Genomic DNA, 19,906 nt, shown 5'->3' with positions numbered 1-19,906 from the left:
AAGAAAATGTTTTGAAAAAGCTTGCACATTCAAAAGGATGAAATTGCTTTTGTAGAACTATCACAAGGAAAACTAGATCAAAATGAGCCCAAATCAAAACTTTGATGCTATTAAGTCTATGAGGTGCTCTCAAGGATATGTTGCACTAAAAAGACTAATCAATTATCACCTCTAAGAAACTTCCAAAGGATGTTAGATGTGCTACTTGAGATGTTAAAGACTGCTCTCTTACCATTGATGAAAATTAAGGTTATAGAAATCCACACAAAGATGGAGAGAAGAAGAAAAATATCAAGGACACATGAAATTTAGTGTGCTAATGAAAAGATAAGGATAGGTTTTGAATCATGGGTGTACGTGCAAGCCAAATGAAAAAACCCATAATAAGGGAAATGGGCTTTGATCTATGACTCTTCTTAAGCAATGATATGATGAGTCTTCCCATGATGTACATGAGTCTACACGAGTCCATATGAGTTCAAAGCAGCCCCAACAATCACTTGTACTACCCTCTAGATGGTAAGCTCAAGGATATATAGAGAGCTATTTGTAGTCTCTCATGAATAGAGCATTCTCTAGTATATGTTTAATTATCTCTTGTGTATACTCGTGATCATGGGATCATTTCAAGGATGAGTTTCAATTGCATTCTTAGTGTGTATGTTAGCCTCTTATTTTTAAACACCATAATAATTAATAACCTTGATGAAAGCTTTCACTTAATTACCTATGCTTAAAGCTCTTGATCTCAACTTTCCAATTAACTCTTAATTTACAAAATTACATCTAATAAATTTCTTCTAATTATATTGCTATATCTAGGTGTGTAAGAGTGTGGGAAGGCCTACTAGCCAACACATAAATTGCCTTTATTCAAGCATCACTCAACAAGCTGCATATGAGGGTAGATTGGATAGCATGTTGATGTTATTCTTAGTAAGGGCTTGTGGCTAAATTTGTTGTGGCCCATTTTAAGTGTGGAGAAATGTGTGGATTTCAAATCTTACTCCAGTCTAGTTAATTCTTAATTTGAGTTTGGATACGAGAATTTTTCATTAAAAGAAACCCTCTTTACCCTCACGGTTGGATAAGATCCATTTATTTTATTCTCACTAGCTCCCATTTGGGTCTAGCTATTGTTGTTCCCATACACATCCTCTTGTTGAATGATTGGGTGGACTCAAATCATAACTAAAGGTCATGGTAGTTTCCTGCCAGCTTCCTATAAAGCACAAAGTGTTAACCTTGTCAAGAGAGGAGCCCCATTTGTTTGGTGCTTCTTTGAGCCTCCTTGCCTATCACACTAAGTAAAGTCACCTTGCTTCCTTAAGAGGCTTATCCCACAATAGAGAAGTGCTATAGTTCACAACCAAGAAGAATTTTCCACCACAAAGAAAAGTTTAATTGAGCCAATCAAAAGTGCTAGCATTTGGAGACTCTCCAAGGCCAATGTTTGCACCCTATAATTTCCACAACCAACAGATCATCTCCATACAATGAAAGGGTTTGATTCTTTATGTTTTGCACAGCCAATACAACATCTCCGTATTTGTATGCCTACTACAATTATGGAGATAATGAGCGGGTTTTGCAAATTATAGGGAGCCAAACACTGATTTTGGAGAGTCTCCAAATGTTAAGACCACTTCATAAGCACAAGAGGGGAGAAAGACCTAGAGAAACTTAACAATAAAGGCTTTCATACATAGAAAACAAGTAGATGAGGGAATACTTAATGAAAAAGAACCTATAGTCATTCATAAATCATATCTAGACAAGTAACCCAAGATAGAAACTATAGAGGAGTCTTAAGACTATAGATGCGTACACCAATGCCGTGAACTGGAAACTTTACTCCCACATAGTTGGTATGTTCATCAGTACTAGTGTTGCAATAAGAGTGTCAGTATAAGTGTATGTACCACAGTTGGTATGAGCATCATTACCACAATGGGCCTTATTGACTATGATAATGATGCCTATATTGACATTGCAAAAATAATTATTATTAGGGATGCTTATATCAATGCCTGCAAGTTAAAAAATTTGGCGGTGGTAGAGTATTGGTGGCTCTACCATCCAATCAACCATAGTAGACAATGAGCCTTTCCCTCAAGAGGTTGCATGAAAGAACACCAACGTAACCAAAATGTAAAGATGACATGAGATTTGAGCAAAAAAATTTAATTGATTACTTTCAAATTGTACGACACAATGTGTGTGTCATGGAAAAGTACAAAACCATATTGATTTAAAAACTAAATGGTCAATTACAAAATAGGATGTGTGTGTGTCATCTCCACTAAATACATATATGCCTAAAGATATTAAAACTATATGTAGGCATCTTAGTGTGCTACTTTGGCGATGACAACCCTTCCCGCTAGAGGTGAAGATCGATGTATTCCACAAATCAAAAGAAGATAACAAATAAAACTTAGAAAACAACAATAAATGAGACAAACCAAAGTAACAACAATGTAAATTGTGTTCAAAGTTAGAATAGCTTACCAATCCAAGTCATGTTTGCAACTTTTGGATCATCGGATGGAGACCTTTCTTTGCACCATATCTACACTCGAGTGTTGAAGGCTTCCTTCTAGTTATGGTAACCTATTAGCAAAAAAATGAAACAAAAAGATAAGAATAATTAATTACAAAGTTGAAGAATCCTTAAAAATTACAGTAATGCAATAACAAAGCTTAGAAAATCCTTGTTGAATGTCACCCACAACCATCACTACCAAGGTGATGTGAGCTCTCTACCTCTTCTTCTGCCCATGCGGCCACTCTCTACTCGCTCCACATGTCAAAGGAGTTACACATGTCATCTTTAACGAGCCTCCAACTGATTTTTGGAGCCAAGTAGGCTTGCCTAATCTATGCTTGAGCACTTCATGAGCATAAAAGCACTTGTGCTTGTAGTAATCATGCATCCCCATTGTCATCCACTTGTTGGAGAAGCATTCCTCTACTCTAGGAACACAAAACCTCTTATGAATGAGGAAAATGGCACGGTCCTTCAGACCCAAGTCAATCCCTTGCCATTTCCTCATGATGTGATGGTGGAAGAGCCAGGAGAAAAGCTTGCGTATGCTATGAATGAGAAGTTTCCAATTCTCATCCATGTGTGCATGATGGATTGCCTGACCTATGGTGTAAGAATACCCCTACTATTGATTATTCTAAAAGGAGGGATAACCACGGGGGTGTCAGAAGGGGTCTCCTACGGTGTGAGGCGATGTCAAGCAGGGATTTGAAGCAAGGGGTTTCACCTGGAGAAGTGGCTACCACATAAGGATTGTATGACATTTGGACAAAAAATGGAGTGGGTGGAGAAGCTATGCTAGATGTGGGGAGTAGCAAGGGACAACAAGGTATAGGAACTCTATAGTTGTGAGGTGATGTGGATTCATCAGTGCTGCCACCTCCACACCATTCACCTCCACCACCACTAGAGATAAGGGCTCACATAAGGATCAGCTATACATTGATAATTTAGATCACTCTGAGGATGTGGAACCTGATGAGGATGGATGTTGGGATGGTGATGAATGCTATAATGCAAGATATGCCCTTTGACCTACCATCAGAGATGCATACTAAGCATCATGATCCTCTAAGATATTACCCACAATGTGCATACAAAGAAGAAAGTAAAGAAACAAGCAAACTGTGTGAGATTTTTAGCGAGTGTGTAGCATACATGGTCACCAAGTAAACTTTGAGAAAACAACCTTGCACCTAAAAAAAAATCACAACCTTTCATTCCACAAAAAATCAATCACATACCCTTTTGAAACTTAACACTACAAAATAAATAGCAAAAAAGAAAGAAGATCTACTTACATTGCATTCAAATACTTTTAATTATTTGCACTAAGAGCAAACACATCCAAATACAGTAAATTGGCCTTTGTGGAAGTCCCCTTTCCTCTCGCCACAACACATTATAAATCCCTATATTTGTGACGTGCTATCTCCCTAAATAAATATCCTCATGATCATCCAATACGTCCTCCTCATCCCTCCCCTCTATGCTTGCTACCATGATTATATTCGTAGCATCATTTATAGCTTCTACTTTGAAAATAATTTGAATGGAATCTTCTAGAATGTTTGTCTTTTCTATGACTAAAAGCGTGTAACCCTCGTAGACTTGTGCACTTTGCAAGGCTACCTTAATGACATACCACCACCTTGACTCCAAAGTCTTGGGCTACTATGAAGTCATGCATATGTTGTGCATGTCTCTCAAACTAAATAAACACACACTACACATGGGAACAAGAACATTTGTTTTATGTAATAGAATGATGAATGAATGGATACATTTTCTAGAAATATGTGCAACTATGTGGACAATCGTTCGGTGGGTATTAGTAGATCTGAACTAGCATGACATCTGGTTAACAAAATTACCTGGTTACATGGCACACCTGATGGTTTCAAAAGTCCTTTTGAAGACTTGGAACCATTATTTGTTAGATGCAAAGGAATTTAGACATACATAATTTAATCTACAACACTTTAAAAATTTTATTGGTTACATCACTTCAAAATCTATAACAAGACTTTGAATTAGGAACAAGAATTGGTATGCAGCTTCTTCTTTTATTACTTCCATGGATTTATTTTCTACTATAATATCATCCTTCCTTGGCCAAATATTACAGATGTTTCTCTTAAATTTTCTAGAAATGAAATTACAAGGCGTGAAAAATGATACAATGGGTAACTTGGCAACTCGCCATTGCACTTATCACATGGCTTTGTAGTTAGCTATTCTAACTTCCTTGGGTCTTTGAATTTTCCATCTATATCATTTGGTGTGGGTGGGGGCGATGGAGCCAATAATGGAGGTGACACAAGTGGTGGTTGTAGGTTGACCCTCACTAGTCAAGCTTGTAGAGGCCAAAATGTTTATTACAATGGCGTCATGTGATTCTCTAGAAATAGTGCTATGTGATGTCAATGTCATGGGCATGGCTACATTGTGTACAAGGATGTCTTGACACACTTCTTTTAAGTATTGCACTACCACTATGAAAAGTGATCATTGCTGTCTTAGATCAATAAAAAGTGCATCATTCTACTACATAAGCTTGTACTACTATTTTCAGTTTTTTGTGGGCATTCTCCTTACTCTTTGTCACAACTTTTAGCTGTGTTTACAAGTCCTTACATCTCATACGGCCAATGTCCTTAATGTTTTGATCAAATTTTTTGTTCTTTCTTTATCGGACCTTCGACACTATGAACGTCGTCGATCTGATTTTGCAAGGACCAATTTTCCAAATGTAGCTCGTTCATTTCGCTTTTCATTTCTTCTATCTTTTCTTGTCTCTCCACTATGGCCTTATCTTTCTCCTTGGCATCATTGCATTATCTATAGATATATTTTTGGTAATGGCACCCAACTTGCTCATGCACTTCAAAGGCATTCTCTACCAATACTTGCAGGTTGGTAGTGTGCTCTAACATCTCATGTAGAAGTAACCTCATCACACATGCATCAATTTTGCAAGATTGAGGGTAAGCCTCATAGAATTCATCATGAGCCTGATTGCATCAATCTTGGCATCAATTACCCTCTTTTCCTTTTGAATCGCCTGGTCACTTGCATAGTTGAATGGCACTTGTAATTAGATCCTTTGTCATATTCATTACCTTATTGCTTTGGCATGATTTTCTCTTCTCTAATCACATGAAGCAATTAACAGTTTGACAGGTTTTTCCAACTCCTCCTTTATGTCCTTGGCATAGATATGTTGCAAGCTTTGTAGTTATGTAGGATCTACCATCATTGCATCACTTTCATGGGCCGCCACCCTTGATCTTAATGTCTGGCATTCAGTTTCAAGGGTACTGACTTTGTACATCATGGTGTGGGAAAAATCCGCGTGCCTCTCACCTGCTTGTCTTCTTTGCTCTATAGCCTGTGTTTCCACAACCTTGGCCTCCTTAGCTTCCTTCTTGGTATAAGTAACAACCTCTAGTAGATGCAACCTTTCTTTAGTATGCCACAAACTCTCAACCTACATTTGGTACATCCACCTTCTCTTTGTCTAACTCTTTTGGGTATGCCAGGGTTGATTCTTTAGCAATGGTCTTCAGTATCTTAGTGGATCTATTGAACTATTTCCTTCATCCACACAAATTTCCACTGTAAGCAGCAAGAATGCCTTAATTTGGTTGAGCCAATAAGTCTTCTTCACATCACGGCCATTGCAGTCCTGTCATATTTCCTTTAATATATTGTTACAACTTTTTTGGGACGATCCTTGCCTATGCTATAGGTTCTTGTGCCTGTGTCCTTGACACAAGTGCCAAACACTCTTTTGCCACTCAATGACCCTTCTAGATACACTGCAACATCAGCTCACATTGAAGCTTGATGTCATATATTTTTAACAATGAAGCTTGATTTCATATATTTTTAACAAAGTACTCCTTTGTCATTGATGTTGTCATCTTTGGCAACTCTATTTTTTTGTAGATTTCATCAAGAGGCAAGAAGTCTTGCCAAATACTCAGGGGTGGTGAGAAACTCTTCTCTTCCATCTGCTTTGATCATGTTGCATGTTTCACCTACTGCAGCAATGATTGCTTCCAAGTCCTTGCACATGTCTTATTGATGAAAGGGAATTTCATGGTAATCAGTGAGGCAAAGGCGAGTGAGCGAGTTGTGGTATGAATCATCAACAAAGGAAATTGCTTTAAGCTAAGCGATTTCCATTATTATGGTGTTAGAGAAAACACAAAGACTTAGTGTGCAAAGAATTGTGTATGCAAGGGTTGTGCGTCTCGGGGGGTTGACCGTTCAATACCCCCTATATAACATGCATTCGTGGGGTATTAAAAAAACCCCTCTTTTAACATGTCTAAATGAATTAAATGACCCCTTATTTTAGAATTTTTTTCCAAAGTTGAATATAAAAACCCCTTATTTTAATGTATATATGTTAAATTGCCTAAATTTTTTGCATTTTAAAACCCCTCCTTTCGAACTCACGTTATACATTAACATGATTACATAGTGCACCCCCCAGTTGTGCGTGCAAAAAGGGTAGCATGAACTATGCCTTTTATAGCCGCATGAAAATTCTTCACTAGATTGAATCACACTTGAAATCTGCCAATCAAATCATGATATACTCTTCCATGAATCTACATGCCTTGATAATCATGAAAATTAATGCTGGTATTGATTTTGCATCCATAGCGAGTTATTTTTGTTGGAATTAGGGTTGCAAGTAAATGCACACAGCTTGGAGAAGACAAAGGAAGCTCATGGCACACAAGAAAGAGTGTATTAGTTAGTCTGCAATGGAAATATAGATAGCCCTACAGTGATGGGCGTATATATAATGCACGGGGGAAAGAAGATCCACTACCACATGTATATGGTAACAAATCCCCCCATGGAAGTGATGCAGTGAACGAGGGCTGGCACGAAGAGTAAAGGGAAGTGCCATGCCCTGAGGACACGATCAGTCTAGCTTTACAGAAAGCTTCAAACTTCTCACGAGACAATGCCTTTGTGAAAAGGTCTGCAAGGTTGTCCTGTGTTGGCACATAAGCCAAGATGATCTCTCCTACTGAGATCCTCTCCCTGACATAGTGGTAATGCACCTCAATGTTCTTTGTGCGAGCACAAAAAACTAGGTTCCTTGCAATTGCCAATGCTCTCTGACTGTTAGTGTAGATGATGTTGGCAATGTGTTGTCCAACACCCAAATCAGCCATAAGGAGTTTGAGCCATACACACTCAATCGTAGCTGTGAAGACTGCCTTGTACTCAACTTCACAATTGGAAGTGGCCATAATAGGTTGCTTCTTGCTCAACCATGAAATACATGAACTACTAAGCATGAAACAAAAACCACATGTGGACACTCGCATGTCAAAACAACCAGCCCAATCTGAGTTCGAAAAGAATGTAATGATCCCCCCTTGGGATAAAACAAGCCAAGATGTAAAGTGCCACTCAAGTAGTGGAAAATACTCTTGACAACTTGCCAATGCTTAGACCCTGGGCTATGCATAAATCTCGTGACCTGTGAGACTGCAAACCGAATATCTGGCCTCGTTTTGCATACATAAATGAGGCCTCCAACAACAGTTTGGTAAAGAGTGACATTTTCATGATCACCATCATCATGAAGACTCAATTTCAAACCTATTTCCATTGGAGTGGCAATAGGTTTGCAATCTTCAAGTCCAAACTTACATAGCAAAGTCTCTATGTGACTTTTCTGACATAAGGAAATACCACCACCACACTCCTTAAACTGTATAGCCAAGTAATGATGCAACAACCCCAAATATTTCATCTTGAAAGTAGCATTCATATCAGCCTTAAATTTAGCAATATGTCTCTCATTTGGTCCAGTGATCAGCAAATCATCAACTTAAAGAACCACAATGAGAAGTACATTGCCGTCACGCTTGACATACAATGCGCTTTCTGTTGGACTGTTACAAAAGCCTCGTTTGACAAGATGGGTGTCAGCTTTCTCATACCAAGCACAAGGAGATTGCTTAAACCCATACAAAGCCTTCTTACATCTGCATACTTTGTCCTCTTGTACTTTCTTGACAAAACCGCAAGGCTGCGTTACATAGACTTCCTCAAAAATGTCACCATTCAAGAAAGCAGTAACAATATCAGATTGATGTACATCCCAACCAAAATGAGCTACCAATGCACATATAAAATGAACAGTAGTCATACGGCAAGTGGGAGAAAAAGTTTCTTCATAATCTATGCCTTTATGCTACACATAGCCTTTTGCAACAAGTCTAGCCTTATGGCCATCAACCTCACCATCCGGCTTGCGTTTCAACTTGTAAACCCTCTTTGTATGGAAATGGCCTTTTTGCCAGGAGGAAAATCACATAAAGTCCATGTGTCATTTTCTATAAGTGTATCATATTTGGATTGCATGGCAGTCATCCAATTTTTTGAATTTTGTGCTTCATCAAAAGATAGAGGTTCCTCTAGCTGACATAAGCTAGACATAGCCAAAGCATGACAATCTATTGCATAAGAGGCATGGTGAGAACCTGAACGAGTACAACTAGAGAAAGGTGCATCTAATTTACTATCACACAAAGTGTGCACCAGCCATTTTGGCATACCTCTAGCCTGCTCATTTTCCGTCCTTTCCTCATCAAGTACATCATGTACATCTGCATAAGTAATAGGCTGATCTATAACATTTTCAAAAACCCCCATAGGCTGTACATTTGCCTCATTTTAATTTACATTCAAACTTCCACCATTGAAAAGAGACAATAAACTATCATAAATGTCCTATGAGCTTACATTACTATCTCTAGTACATGACAACAAAGGCTGAACAAAATCTTTCACAAACACAACATCACGTGAGACCAAAATATGCTTTGTTTGTGGATGGTACAATGTGTAACCTTTTCTTTTAGCACTATAACCAACAGAAATACACTTGACAACCTTATCATCCAATTTTCTTTGCTGCACTTGTGGCATTAAACCATAAGACAAACAACCAAAAACACGCATGTGCTCAATAGATGGCTTTCTATCATGCCATGCTTCATATGGAGTCATAGACTGCAACGCTTTTGTAGGATAGTTGTTGAGTACATAAGTGGCACACATGACAGACTTGAGCCAAAACGAATGTAGTAAAGCTTGACTCTTGACCATACATCGTTCCATTTCCGTAAGAGACTTTTTTTCCCTCTCAGCAATACCATTGTTCTGAGACGTATATGGCACTATACATTTGTGTTTTATCCCACGAGTAGCCAAAAATGCATTAAATTAATGAGACATATATTGCCCCCCTTGATTGGAACAAAGGGTGCCCATAGTACATTTCAAGACATTTTCAACCGTAGCAAGAAATTGCTTGAAGCACATAAACACTTCAGACTTGACTTTCAACGGATATACCCATGCATGCCTAGAGTATTCATCAATGAAAGTCATGAAGTACAAGTAATTTCCCAGGGATGGAGTTTGCATAGGCCCACAAACATCACTATGCACAAGTTGCAATCTGCAAGTAGCACTAAATGACCCATCCTTTGGAAACTTAGCATGTTGCATTTCACCCAAAATACAGCCTTCACAAACATGTTTGACAAGTGCTTCAAGAGGCGTCAAAGAAGCAACCATATCAGATTTTTGCAAACAAAGCAAATTGGCAAAATTCAAATGCCCAAAACGTGGATGCCACAATTTTGCATCTGAAACAGCCCTTGAATCTGCAACTTCATTTGCAAAACTTTGTCCACACTTGTCATACAAAGTGAGCTTATATAGTCCATGACACAAAAGGCGAGATGCAACAATTTCATCACCGAAACTGATATCATGAACTATGCATCTGTCATCCACAAATTTAAATACGAGACCAATTCTAGCAAGTGTAGATACAGACAAAAGGTTCTTTTTGATCCCAGGTACATAGAATGCATGAATAAGTGTGAAAGAACTACCATTTGCAGTAGTAAGAACAATCTTTCCAACTCCTTGAATAGGATAAGAGGCATTGTTGGCACAAGTCATCGTATTCCCATGAGGGACAAACTCATAGAGGTAAAGAAATCACAAGGTGAGGTAATGTGCTTTGTAGCACCACTGTCAAAATACCACACATGTGAATCTGCAGTAATTGACATACATGCATCATGAATAATAGGATCATAAGTGCACTCTGCACTAAATTCCCATTTTGCATCAACATCAGCATCACAATCTCCTTTGAGACAGAAGACTCTACAAGTGTTAGAGAGAGCAAGAGATCCACACAAGTGAGATGCCTAGCTCGTATGAATAGCCATGCTATCTCAACTGTTTGCTGCCTCTAGATTCCGTGGTATAGATCAGCTGATGTGAGTTTAAGATTATCAAAAACTCAACTTGAGCGTCACACTAAAAACATGTAGTGCAAAAATGACACCCTAAACATCCATAATGACAAGACTCTCGCTTATCCATAACGTCGATGTGTTCGATGTGTACTCCACTGGGAAGATCTGTTCGATCTTAAGAACAATCACCGGGTCTTACCCGAGATCTGAAAATGGAATAACACCAAATCAATAAATGTGTACCTGGAGAGTTGAACTTAATGTTCACTTACCCGTATTCAAATGCAGAGGAGCACCTCACCCACCTATGAAAAAACCAAGCAACATTGCACTGGAAACCGTGGGTGTTTCCTTCACAATCCAAACCCGTTGGTTATAATCTACGTAGTCAAACCCCTTGTAAGACCTTTTATAGAATCTGCTCAACTAGCAGGTAATGGTAACCAACATAGTCGACCGTGTATAAAAATGATTGGAATAAACTTGAAAAGTTGAATTTTTCCACTACCCCCTGGTAGATTGCGGACTTATTTCCTTGAAAGTACAACTGGGATAGATAAAACTGTGATCCTCAATGCTTATGGGGTGATTTAGTAAACACCCACTGGGTCGTACCCCAAAACTCTGATGCCATAGACACTCCTAGTGCTATAGAGAGAGCAAGAGATCCACACAAGTGAGATGCCTAGCTCATATGAACAGCCATGCTGTCTCAACTATTTGCTGTGTCTAGATTCCATGGTCTTGATTAGCTGATGTGAGTTTAAGATGATCAAAAACTCAACTTGAGCGTAGCACTAAAAACATGTAGTGCAAAAATGATGCCCTAAACATCCGTAATGACAAGACTCTTGCTTGTCCATTACGTCGATGTGCTCCATGTGTACTCCACTTGGCAAATCTATTTGATCTTAAGAACAATCACCCAAGGAATGCCAACAGTCCGGTCTTACCCAAGATCTGACGATGACTCTTAGCCAACATGTGTGGCTCATAGCCCTTATGGCAATTAGTGTTCAATCAACAAACCAATGAAGACTAATTTAGATGGCATCTTGCCCTATTTCTAGCTAAGAGTTAGAGCACCTTGGCTTAGACTGACTCCCAAACAAACATGTTCAAAGCTTCTTAGAAATTTTTGATTATTCGTTGAGAGAAATAAGAAAGAGAGAGAAAGAGAGCATGCAGGGCTGAGGAACTTTCCTTAAGCATTTATGATGTGTATAGTTGGTGCCCGTGCTCATGTGCATATGATGCCTAGCGTGCAGCTTATCCTATAAACATGCAACAATTGTCTGCTATGACTCTCTCATCGAGAGAGGTAACAAAAAAACACAAACAAGTCATAGACTGACCCACCTACCGTGTATGTGGTTGTGACGACACCAGTGTGACTTAAAGATAGCACTTTGCCAAAGAATAAAGTCCTTGGTTTAGGTTCTTTTTAGTGTTGTTGTGTGTTGACAGCAACCAAAATTATGTGAAACAATCCAGAACTTATGTTGTCCTTGACAAAGTGTCTAGGTTATAGTGGAAGCGTGTTTCAGGAGGCGGTAGAATTGAATCCACCGAGCTAGCATGATATGTATACATAATCTTAAGCCCGTGGCAAAAGTGATGGCCTCAAATGTGAGAGACAAAACCATAAGCTCCTTGCAAAGTTTAGACTGGTAGGGATTCTGTGAGTTGAGATTCCCTATTTTGCCAGTTTCCCGAACTTGTGTGTCAATGCTTGTGATGCCAAGTCATTGGGCAGTACCTTGGCACAAGGGAGAAGCCTTGCTTCCTGTAAAATTGTCAAAGCACTTTGCTTTGCACAAAAGCAGTAGTTTCCAATGGAAAAATAAACAAAACTAAACATGGTCTAACTTGGTCATCTTGTTGTAACCAGTTGTTTTGAGATGTCAAAGGAAAAGCTTGCTCAAATGTAGATCATAACCATCTCTGTTGTGCGAGAGAAAGTTGGCATGAAATATTCTGCAGGCATATGGAGAAATTCCCCAAATGCGTGTGCTCATATCATACCCCAAACGAGAAAAATCTCAATGCAAGATGCGTAAATTGAAGCCATGCTTCACATAAATATGTTTGTGCTGAGAGCCAAGAAATGTGGTTGCAGATATCATGACAAAAAGAATCGACCATGTGGAGCAATTTCAATTGAAATTAACCAATACTGTGTGGTAAGCATCCTCTATCAGCGTGTAGAAACATTGACAAGGAGTCGACCATGCTGAGAAACTTTCTGCCTTCAACAAGTCCAGTAATAGGTCATGTCTATCTCCTTGAGATACTAAAGAAGTGGCCCTTGCCATCAAAGTATGCAACAAACTTTGAGTGCTTATGAGAACTGTCACAAGTCGTGTGCTTGTGCTTGGACTGCTTAAAGTGCACTCACCTTTGTTGCTTGATAGAAATATATAGCATGGTTTGTAACATTATGCCAAACAAGCTGGAAAAAAAAACTATGCACACCTGATTAATCACATGCCTCAACTGCTGTAGGTTGTATCCTTGCCGATCGCAGCCTTTATTGGTGTTGTATATTTGTAATAAGCCTTGCTCACACAAAATTTTGATAACAACACTCTTAATTTACCTCAAACAACGTGTCTTGAATCAATCAATAACATCATCCTTGTCGTAATCTCTTTGTCAATATTGCTCCATGCTGGAAGACATGGCCTTGTCATTGGCTTCCCAATTGCAAATGCTAGCATGACTTCTAGAGGCAAAGGGAGGAGAGGGGCGACAAAGCTGGAGGGAACCCGCTGTGTGGGCACATTTGAGCAATGCAGAGGTGACCCTCGCTCTTTCTCTCTCTCAACGAGCTTCTTTGTGCCGCCATCGCTACATGTTCTCAGGTTTCAGACGCTTTTTAAAGCTTGGGGCGCCTTAATTTGGAACCCCCCCATTATATGAGGATTGTCCCATGAGGTACAACCATCGGGTGAATTGGCGCTTCTAATCCACGGAAGTGGAGGGATTTGGGCTCGGTTTTTGGATGGAGGAGCGTGCGATGGACAGGTCCGGGGATTTTGCACATTTTGTGGTGCGCCCGTCTCTAAGCTTGGAGTGGAGACATGTCTGTTGTCCTTGAAGTGGGAAAGTTCCACTCAAGCCGCGGGAAAGTTCCAAAGAAGCAAGGCTCATGGAAAAGCTCATCACCAGTACGGCTCAGAAAGGGGTTGCATGCATGGATTTCCTGTCTAATTGAGGGGAAATTATCTATATCAATGTATAGATATTGAACCTCTTCTATATGCATCAACAAGAATTGTATTAATTCAATCAAGGTTGACAATATTATGGCTAGTCTTTGGTAGTGCAAGGCATGCCCTTGAATCTAGACAAGGGTTAAAAGCAAGGCTTACTAGTTACTCATGATCATGGTGATCCACACGAGATTCTTAACTACATTTGTACTTCTACTTCTTTCGCCATCATGGCAATACATTTTTGGTAAGGGCGGGACATAAAAGGCATGTGGCAAATTGCAGCAACACGTTTGCAATTGCAAAACTTTCATGCATCTGATGCATGTCACGGTTACCAATTTGACGGCTGCTTCATATCTGATGAAGATGGAAAAATAGACGCTTGTGATGGCCGTCAACACACTCTTTGAGACCATTGCTTATGGTGGAAGGGGAGCTTGTTCCAAGGAATGTTTGTCAAGGACAAACGTCTGCCTGTTGTAAGTATGACCAACATTGTGTGCAAACATGGTTGTTTAGCAGTATATGCATGTACAGGCAAGGCCTGACCTATGATTGTATGGTCAAAGTCTCAACAAGGCCGATCATTCACTACAATTCCAAGACACTGTCAAACAAGTTCCTCAAGCTTGATTTCTAGGCCAGTGGAGCAAGGCTCCGTCTCTGTAATCAAGTCAATCAGGTTGACTTTCTCTTGTTCTGACATTGTAAATTGGCAAGAAGATGTGTTAACTACGAGCACCACAACAGTGCCTGGATACTCAATGTGAAGCACGGCTTTCCTTACGGCATTTGGCATAGTGGTTTTCAACGTTTGGAATATGCAAATAGCATACGATCTTGGAAAAAATTGCCAAAACGTCTGCAAGTTTTTAAAATCACACAAAGGGAATGTATATGATACATACGCTACCTCACTCAAGGAGTACATATGGCTATGAGCCGGATTCAAACGAGCTGCCAGCAACCTGGGCGACAAAGTTAGTACATTTCATGTTATGTTTGTTCTTGTCTATGTTTTACTTTTCCTTTTGGAAAAGATCTCTCTATTGTGCAAAGAAAAGGGCTTGGGAAGATTTCATAAGAAGCCGTTGTACAAAGAAAATTGCTTTGCCAAACTTCATGTGAAGCACGACTTCTCTTATGTGCCAATGTATTATCAATTGAGTACTTCATATCAATGATAATGACACGCATATTTGGCACTATGTGGATATAAGCTCACAGTTTACACAATGGTGCAATGTGATGTATCCATGCCAGTGTAATCTTGCAAGGCTCACATGGTTGACACTGTCATTCAAGCCAAGGGCTTATCACACGTCTACCAGTGGCTCACATGGTTGAGACTGTCATTGAAGCCAAGGGTTTATCATTCTATTTTTTGATATGTATGCATGGCATACTAGTATGATGGACGTACACCACCCATCATTGCATACACTTTTGCTATAGCACTAGCTACTCTATCAAGGACGAGCTCAGTTGTCGCTGTTTTTAGACATTTTATTTTATTCACAGGCAACGTGTCATACATCTGCACCCTGATACAGTCACAATCACATACAAGGTAAGTGGGTCAAGACGTGACTTATGGTACCTCTCTCTACGAGCGCATGGTACAATTACACTGATGTACGCTTATAAGATAAGCTCTGACACAGACATGGCCTGCACTGGAGCATTTGAAAAGGGCATACAACACATTTGAATAAGGGGATTTCTTCAGGCCAACATTCTCTCTCTCTCTCTCTCTCTCTCTCTCTCTCTCTTTCCAACTTCTGTGCGGGAAAGGTGAAACTAGGCATGATTTTATCGCAATCTTTTTATGATAATATGGTAACAGGAACATTAGGAAATTTTGGAGGTCATTTGGAGGGCCATATGAAGAGAGAGAAAAATAGAGCGCGTCCAATGAGCATGAAGGCTACGTTACGTAGAAAAGTACCTGGAAAAACTCAAAAAATAGGAAAATAGCATAAAACTTTCACGAAACTAGGATTGTAGCATAGTAATTTCCTTACTTTTACCGAGCTTTTAGGTGCTTGCGTGTGGTCCCACTTCTGATATTCTCTCATGGTCATTAACGTACTGGAGGGTGACCATTAAGCCCGCACAAGATATTGGAATTTTGAAACACTTTCCCTCCATTAGAATGCTTTCAAAGTGAATCTCCCTCCACTAAAGCTTTTCTCTGAGAGTTATGGCATCCACGTCTTCTCGCCCAAGAGCCTCAAGGTGTTTACTGTCTCTCACACCAACAAACAACAACGGCACTTTGCCTAGAAGGCCAAGTAGTAGCATATCCTCAATTACAATACCAGCTTCAATAAGTGCAGACAACCAATGGGTTGGACAAAGGATAAACAAAGGTTCATGGGTCCTCATGCAACCAAGAAGACCCAAGAGGTTTAGTGGTATCAACGTTTACCGCTCAGCATGGAAAGCCAGGGTGTTGGATTTCAAAGTTGAGATCGGCAAAAGATCTGTAAAGGAAGTTCTTGTTCAGCATGTGTTTACCCATCCAGAGGTGATAGCAAACGGTGGAAATGTATCAAATATACATCAACCACGTTGCAATTGTAAGTACTCTTGACATGTGAACTTACTGATACTCTCATTATAACTTTTCTTATATATTTTGCAATGTTTCTCCCGCTTGTTATGAGTAATGTCTCTACTCTTCACAACTCAATTACATTAGATTTGTCATTTGTACTTATTGATACTCTTAGTTTAACTCTTCTTTTATATATTGCAGATGTTTATCCCTCTTCTTATGAGCAATGGGAGCCTGTGGAGTGCATAATAGGCCTCTTCCATGTTGTACATGCCCATATTGGTTCTCTACAGTATTCAGAGAGGAGCAACAAAAGATTGGCTGATGAGGGAATCTTTTTTTATGACCACTTTTACCAACTCAGCTCAGGCAATAAGAATGGCATGTTGGTGAAACTACCTCTACCGACCGATTGGAACACTGTGGACTGGCCAGTTCCCGAGGAAACAATGGTGGAGGCAATGCGAAGTAAGCTCTACAAGGATATACAAAGGTCTCTGCGTAGCTCTGTTCCTACCAAACTGGTTCGAATTGCAAACTTTTGTCCTGTTGCACTCTTCATAGAGCTGTTTCATAGCTACAACATCAGAGTTACAAAAACTATGTTCATGTGCAAGTCATTTCAGCAGTCATCCTGTGACAAACTTCTTGACAAAGGATGGTATGCAAAGGAAGAGATTGGTTTACGGTGCGAGGTCGCGCTTGATACTCTAGTTGTCAAGTACATGATTGCAAGCCAATCACTATTACTCTCATTTTGGTATATGCGATCACAAATGCTAAACGGTAAGTACATTCCTATGGACCAAGTTTCTGCAGGTTTGGAAGATAATCCTACTGTGGATGTGGAAGTGATTGATAAAGAGAATGGCCTACTATTGGTGGTTACAATAAGGGAGCTATGCAGTCTTCAGCATTTGCGAAATGACATCATTGAAGAGTCAATGGACAAGGAACTATCAGATTTTTCCTTTTTCTTAGCTGGCCGTAAGGTGATGCGGCGAAGAGAAAAAGATATTTTGTGCAAAGAGTTGGATGGTCGGGTTGAAGTAGTGTCAATGTAACAGATATTCTTGTAAACCCAAGTGTATACAAATGACTTTCAAGACATGAAGTTTATTGATCTCATTTTTCAATTGTGCCCTGTGAAAAAGTGTGCTTGAAATACATTTGTTTACCACGTCAAATCTCTCTCTCTCTCTCTCTCTCTCTCTCTCTCTCTCTCTCTCTCTCTCTCTCTCTCTCTCTCTCTCTCTCTCTCTCTCTCTCTCTGTCTATATATTAGAAAAAGACAGATAGAAGAATCATCTTAATTCATTAGAAAGTACAAACTCGTCCGTGAACAATGGACTGAGATACAATTTCTGTAAGTATGGAATCAGAATATCTTCAAGGTAAAAATCGAAGGAATGCCCCTCGAAAGAAGGTGGTGAGATGGTTGTTCCCGGCGGATTTAGTTCTCCCTTTTCGGGAGTATCGTCAATTAGTAGTGTATTAGTTGCATCAAAGGGTACACCGATTTGGCTAAACGGTTTGTACAAAAGAGGTAATCCTGGTTTTTTAGGGTGGTAGTGGCCCTCAACAGTAACGCATTTTCTTTGATCATACAAAAAGGCAAAATCTGACGTGTGAGCTTGGCATACACTGCAAACTATTGCAACTAGTGGCGATAAGTTTTGCCTTTGCATTGAAGACCATATGCCAACTCTGAAGCGCGGAAGAAGAAACTCAATAAACTCCTTGGTTCCTGGACGAACCACGACTCGACAAGTTCCCATCCGAAACGTTTGCAAATCATCAAAGGGTCCTCTGTCACCGAGAGGCACCCGCATCAGCAGCAATCCATTGACGTCCAAGATAATCAACCTCTGTAAAAGTTGACAAGTACATATAAGTAGTTAGAAGCTGAACATATTTTGCCATACTTGAATAGACATTACCGGAACAACCGTATCTACAGGTAGCAAGGGTCCATACTGGGTCTCTGTAGTGTTCATGTCATTGTTGCTCTCCTCCGCTTTATCTTCATAGTCATCATTCAAAGCTTCATCAGGGGTCTCCCCCATGGCCCTTTCTGCCTGATTCAAGGTTGATCGGCTTGCCTCATACATCCTTTCCTGATCCATATCATTTTGCTCGTCCCGAGGCCTGCTTTCCTCATCCATATCCTTTTGCTCATCTATAGGCCTGCTTTCCTCATCTTCGGTTTCAGCCATAGGCTCTTTTGGCTGTTCCACAGGCTGACTTGCCTCTTTTATTGTCTCCTCCGGTTGAACCTTAGCTGCTTCCATATGCTCATTTGTCCTTTCCTCATCCTCGACTCTTTGATCTTCTGCTGATATGACACCCTCGGCCCGATGCGATTCCACTGTATCGGATGTAGGGGTTTGTCGTGGTGGCACGTCATGTTTTGTAAGATCAATAGTGCGCTCATCCAAGCCGCTATCTTCAAGCTCTCTAGGGCTAGACATAGTAAGCAGGTGTTGTATTAAACTTACCCGGTATCTTTGCAAATAATCATATGTGTAGTTTTTTAAAGCACTCTGCAAAATTGAAAGACCACATGATGAGAATTCTTTTATAGACTAAACCAAAACTAACTGAATGCATTGCAAAATGGGTACCTTAGTCATGAAAGGTTTTAATGCAAAGTAGCTTTGCAGGACATATTCTGCATGGAGAAGACATCTCCAGCCGCAAGAATTCCCATCGGTTTGATTTGGGACAGGTACTTCTTTGATTGTGGCCTTGTATAGTTCATACCTTCCACATAGCTTGCCATAGGCAAGCAACAACCTCTTTATACAACTGCATTAGGCAATGTCAAGATGTTAGCATGAGGCTTCAAATTTACATGGATATCTATAATAAACACTTTCTGACACAAAACACTTACAGCCTAATTTCAGGGTGGGTTCCTTTTATTGAATTGAACACCCACACTGCTGGTTGGTCAACATCAAGGCATATGAGACTCCAGTGATGGTTGTTCTCATATGGGAAGATGATCACAGTAACTTCCATCATAGCAGAGTGGCGGAACCAGCTCTCAAATGTCCCAGATGGACTATTCTTTTGTCTAATAATTACAGACATTTGTGGATCAAGGAGAAACACCTCTGTGTGAGTGTGCAGTGGGAGTTGACTTTTGATCAGGCTGCAGAGACTCTACCTGAGTTAGCAAACCTATTATCTGAGTTTTCAAAGCTAGCAAGATAGTAACACTTACTTAAGACAAGCATAGATAATTGTGTCTGAA

This window comes from Adiantum capillus-veneris, chromosome 11 (assembly GCF_014529385.1).
Source record: "Adiantum capillus-veneris isolate H3 chromosome 11, ASM1452938v2, whole genome shotgun sequence".
Taxonomy (NCBI): domain Eukaryota; kingdom Viridiplantae; phylum Streptophyta; class Polypodiopsida; order Polypodiales; family Pteridaceae; genus Adiantum; species Adiantum capillus-veneris.
This window is presented reverse-complemented; position numbering follows the sequence as displayed.